Source organism: Heterocephalus glaber, unplaced genomic scaffold (assembly GCF_053883595.1).
Source record: "Heterocephalus glaber isolate CG9 unplaced genomic scaffold, H.glaber_assembly_v1.0 deba00001472, whole genome shotgun sequence".
Taxonomy (NCBI): domain Eukaryota; kingdom Metazoa; phylum Chordata; class Mammalia; order Rodentia; family Bathyergidae; genus Heterocephalus; species Heterocephalus glaber.
Window position 1 is genome coordinate 43513239 of NW_028258315.1, and position 6011 is coordinate 43519249.

Genomic DNA, 6011 nt, shown 5'->3' on the forward strand with positions numbered 1-6011 from the left:
CCTCCCCCATCTGTCCCCCACCCCGACCCTCTCAGTCTCTCTCACTATACGTGTACAACCTCCTACTGACTCTGGAGAACCCCAAATAATACAAAGAAATACATAGATGATCTTCCTTATGTACAGATATTAAAGCTATGATTGAAAAAACTATGAGAAGGGGGGATCATACCACAGGCAAAGTTAATGGACTCTTGGCTAAGACCAAGTTGTCATCAGGGAAGAGGGCTTGCTATGCTTTGTAAAACTGGCCAGTACCAAGTGCCATGGCCCAGTTGGCCTTGTTTCCTGTAGCTACTTCCCTTATTTGGGCTTCAGGGATCTAATACAGGCTTGACCTGCCCACACTAGGTCTAGGGAAGGGGAACTCTGTCTTCCAATTAGCCACAGTGTTCATGAGCCATTGCACCCTCAAGTAGTCTGGCACCTGCCAGGGGATGTTCAAAGACAAGGTCAAAGATTAGACTCTGTTGGCTCTTTCTGCTTCAGCTGAAAAACTCTTGGGCATAATTAAAACAAAAATGAAAAGAGCCTAATAAAATGCACAGGGGCCAAACTTTTTCACTTCTTTTAAGTCTAATAGCCTGTTTCAAAACCAAGGAATCAAATAAGGTCAAGAAAATTATTTCATTCAGCTGTGGTGACACCACACAAACTTCTACTTAATGAAAGATAACTAATCTAAGTAGAGATGCATTGTAAATCACTTGGTCGCCTCAACCATGCTGGTGCTACATGAAGCTATCCTGTGGTTAAACAGATTCAGCATGAGGTGCCTAGGATTGTGATTTACTATCCTGAATAAATAACTCATTGTCCTTGGCCCAGGATCTTTGGTTGCAAAGAAATTACAATATCTAGCTAATGCAGTCATTTAAAAATTGCAAAAATTTCAATGAAATCTTACGTTTTGACATTTTTCAAGTTACACATTATTGACATTTAGACCAGATCATTATTGCCAGAGGCTTCTCTATAGAATGTTTATCAGCATCATTGGCCTCTATCCACTAGATACAGGAACACTTTTTCCAGGTGGGACAACTATAAATGTCTCCAGAGATTGCCAAATGTCCTTTGGAGTGAGACGTTATACCAACAGAGAATCACTGCTATATGAAGACATTGCTGTAAAATCATAAAGCATTTCCCAGTGTTCATTACTGCTAAAAGGCAATTTTGGGGAGTACTGGGGATTGAGCCTAGGGTTTTCAAATACAAGGCTAGCACTCTACCATTGAGCTACACCCCTAGCCTCTTTTTTCTTTATTGTTTTGACACAGTCTCACTAAGTTGCCTAAGCTAACCTCAAACTTGTGATCCTCCTGCCCCCACCACCCACCTCAGAAATACTTCCAAATATTGACTGGTTTTATTATTGTTTACAAGAGAACAGTGTGACACAGAACATGTAACAGCCACTTGGATTCTCTATGAGAATGTTCAGTGATTGTTGCGTTGCAGGACTGAAGTTCTGATGGTTTGTTTCTAACAGTTTGAGCACACATAGGCCACTGATAGAGAAGGCAGTCAAATGGTCCTCAGCAGCAGAGGATAGCCAGCAACCAAGTATACGCAACTTTCTTTAGTTTTGTAGTTCACCAAGTGACTGGGGTCATTTCTTCGTTTTTGTACTCTTAACAACTGTCTTAATCAATTTGGATGACAATACCCAAAATACCATAGTTAGGTAGCTTAAACAACAACCATTTATTTCTCAGAGTTCTAAAGTCTGGGAAGCCAATGATTAAGGTGCTTGCCTATCTCCTGCCTGATAAGGAACCTTTTCCTGGTTTGCCCAAGGTCATTCTCTTGCATCCTCAAATGACAGAGAAGAGTGAAAGATAATTTTTCTGGTGTCCCTCTTATAAGAACACTAATGCCATCATGAGGGTTTCACCACCATTACCTACAGTCCCCATTCCAAATACCATCAGGTTGGAGATTTGCTTACAACATGAATTTGGGAGTAGGAGATTCAAACATTTGTCCCTATAACACAATCTAACACAGTTCCTACACATGCATGGCACATGGGAGGGACTTAAATAAAATTTGCATAGACCAGTAGTTCACAACCTTGCTGACATATTGGAATTATCTATTTAAATAATTACCAGGTTAAAAAATATATTAATATAGAGACCCACTCCAGAGAGATTTGGATCTAGGACATGATCTGCACATTTTAAGCTCCACTGATGTTTCCAATATGTGGTCAAGGCTGAGAATCACTGGCATCAAAAGAATGCACGGATCTTCTTGGTCTCCCATGCCAAGTGGCCATAACCTACGGAAGTTGCCTCCCAGGTAGCTGCACTTTACCTGTCAAGTGCTCCAGCCATGGGAAACAATCAGCTACACCCACCTCCACAGGGTCCAGTGCACACATTGCTCCTCTGTTTTCATTTCTCTGAGGGCATTTCTGTGCCATTGACCTTCTCTTAAGTTACAAGCCACTCACCTTCAAATCAGATGTAGCTTCTAGAACCTGGAGTATAAAGGTTAGATGATAAGAGAAACAGAAGATTGAGATACTGTGTGTGAGTGTAGTAGGGAAAGAGTCTCAACTCAGGTATAGTAAAGAGCAAAAATTATCCAATAAACTCATGATTTCATATATAACTCTTGTCAAGAGCAAAGCATTGGGGAAATTTTCATTATATCAACAAAAGGATATTTGAGACTTCAGGAACTTCTCACACCCTTGAAATTGTATTATATTACCATCATTGCTTTTGGCTCATGATTTCAGAGCTTTCTATCCATGGTTACTTTCTTTTGGGCCTATGGCAAGTCAACATCATGGCAGAAGCATGTGGCAGAGAAAACTACTCACCTCATGTCAGACAGGAAGCAAAGAGAGAGAAAAGGGGCCGGAGTCCCAAATTCCCCTTCAAAGTCGTGCTCACAATGACACAGCTTCCCACTAAGCCCCACATCTTGCTTCCACCACCTCCCAATAGCTCCACAGGTTGGTGACCAAGCCTTCAATGCACAAGCTTCTGGGGGATATTTAAAATTCAAACCATAATGAAGGCCAACCAGGGGTCATCTTTCTCCTCCACCTAGATACAGAACTGTTTCTAACTCTCTGGAGGTCAGGGAAGGAAAAGGGAACAGAAAACAGAAAATTGCAGAAACAAAAGCAGAAGAAAACAGAGGTTTTTAGTTCCCAGTGAACCACTGAATTTGATTCTGCTATGATTCAATGAGCAGAAACTGCACATGTTAGACAAACGGCCCATCTCAGACTTAGCACATAGTTGGGCCCTGCAGGGAGCTGCCATTCAGGAGGGGAGTCTCAGGCTGTGTCCCAAATGAATAGGTGCTGATCCTGTGCATGCTTCTTTTCCTGTGCATTTTTTAATGGCTGTAAAAAGCCAGAAAAGGGTAACTATCTATTCTACTTCCCTTAAAGAAAAAGTCAAAACTAAGATCTTCCTAGGTTCTTATATTATGCTCTGGAAAAAATAAACATTTAATGCTTATTCTATTAGGTTTAGGGAAGTTAAGTTATTAACTTTCAAATGTCAGTCTATTTAACAGTTGATGTTTAATAACACAAATAGATGCTTTCATTATACTTTTCATAGCTATAGATGTAGGGCCTGCTTGGCATTTATGTATCTGAATTAATGCACTCCAACAAAGTATATGCAAAATAAAAATAATTTTATCAAATGATGCCACAGTTATCTCTCCATTGTTTTGGAAACAGTTTTATCCCTTATATTTTTCACACATATGATGTTGGTTTTAGACAAGTACAATAGAGGACGCAAAGCATGTATGAATAGGTCTGTAAAATTTTTACCCAGCATGGAGGTCTTTGTTTGGCCCATTGGCAAGATGGAGATCAGGCACCACATTCTTGGTAAAAAGCCTCTCTAACAGAGAGAGTGCGTTCAAGGGGAAAATCAAGCTTGAATTGCTATGTCTAAGGGCAAGTTTGAAAGACAGATGGAAGGAGTAGGTTCCATGGGAAAGGAAAGAAGGAAAGAAAGGGAATGGAATGACTTGCCAAAGTAAAGCTGGCGGTGGCTGAGAGTTCTTTCAAAGCTGCCAGGAACCTTGGGAGTCATACCCTTTTCTCCCCTGGGAGGAGACCTAGGGCAAAATGACAGTTCAATGACTGGAAATGCCTTTCTTCCAGGCCAGAGCCCCACTCAGAAAGCATTAAAAGAGCTGGCTAAAGCCCTTCTCTCTAACTGAGTGAAAAAAATGTAGGATCAATAAGAGACACATAAGAATCCTAAGTAGAAGGATTCTCAATCTGGACTCCAGAGTCTCTAGAAGACTAATGAATGAGCTCTAGGAGGTCTGTGAAAGCCCCCAAACTAACATCACAGCTAAGTTCAGGCCAACTTTAAAAGAGCGACAGACTGTTCTTATTTAGAAGATATTTTTATTTCATAACCATTGCTCCATTCACACATTCTGTTCTTCACTAATGTAGACACAGTCGGCTGCCAAGTACTTCTCTGAGACAGCTAGCTAGTCTTTCTTGATATTTTCAAATTAAAAGTACACATAGTAAAGTAATCCATTTTCTAAATATCTTTTTTTATCAAATTCATATGAAATGCCATCTTTTGGAAATGGAATGGCCACACTGCCACTTTGGGCAGGACATGCTGCATTTGTGCTCTAGTACAAGGCAAGAGCATGTATAGGGGCTTTATGCCAATGTATTTATAATAGAGTGAGATTATTCTACCTCTCTTAGGTCTGCCTTCTGTCCTGCTTTGCTGTGCATATACCATGTTTCCCCCGAAACAAGACCTAACTGGAAACTAAGCCTTAGCTGGTCATTACCATGACACAGTAATGTCCAGTGTCATGCAGATTATACCTCACTATTCTCTTGTTGGGCCCTATTCTGTAATGGCAAGTAAGCCAAGGATAGGCTGGTTGGGGCTGGCATTTTTTTTATCTCTAGCTTTCAAGGCTGATTATTTGGTTAGGTCTTCATTGGCAAATCCTAATTTTATAGCATCTATCCTTTTTATGTTTATTAATACTTGTTTGCAATACATCATGTTTACATTCCTTGTGTAGAGTTGGTACATGTACATAAGATTTCTTAATTCCTTTCTTCATCTTCTTTACCTCTCCTCTCTTCTCCCTCCCTCAATCTCTTTATCTCCTTCCCCTTTGAGAAAGATCTATCTCCCACCTTCCTATTACCTCTTATTTTTCTCTTCATTTATGCTTTGAGTTTCTTGCAAAGAGAAACTATGTGATATTTAAGCTTATGCATCTGATTTATTTCACTTAACATTATGGTCTTAGGTGCATCTGTTTTCCTACAAATGAATCAAGTTTATCTTTATGGCAGAGTAGTACTTCACTGTGTGTAAATACCACATATTTTTATTCATTCATCTGTTGATGAACATATAGACAACTTCCAAGATTTAGCTATTATCAATTGTACTGCTATAAACATGAGTATGCCTGTATCACTATAATATGATATCTTTAACTCTTCAAGGAAGATATCTAGATACTTAAATAGCTGGGTCAAATGGAATTTCTAGTTTCAATTTTTTGAGGAATCTCCATACTGATTTCCATAATGCTCCATACTGATTTCCATAATGATTATACTAGTTTACATTCCTGCCAACAATATATAAGGGTTCCTCCCACCCCCTCGCAGCCTCACTAGCATTTGTTGTTATTTGATTTCTTCACTTAATCTTAGCCAAAAGGCCAAGAAGCTATTGTTATTTGATTTCTTGATAATGTCCATTCTTTCTAGGGCAAGATGAAATCTCATTGTTATTTTAATTTGCATTTCTGTAATGGCCAGGTTTGTTAAGCATTTCTTTGTGAATTTCTTCTTCTGTGAAATGTCTATTCATTTCATTTACCCATTTTTCAATTGATTCTTTTATGGGGGGGTCTAATTTTTTATGTTCTAGATGTTAGTCCTTTGTCCAAGAAATAGCTGGCAAAAATTTTTTCCCATTCTGGAGGTTGTGTCCTCATCCTGTTGGTGGTTT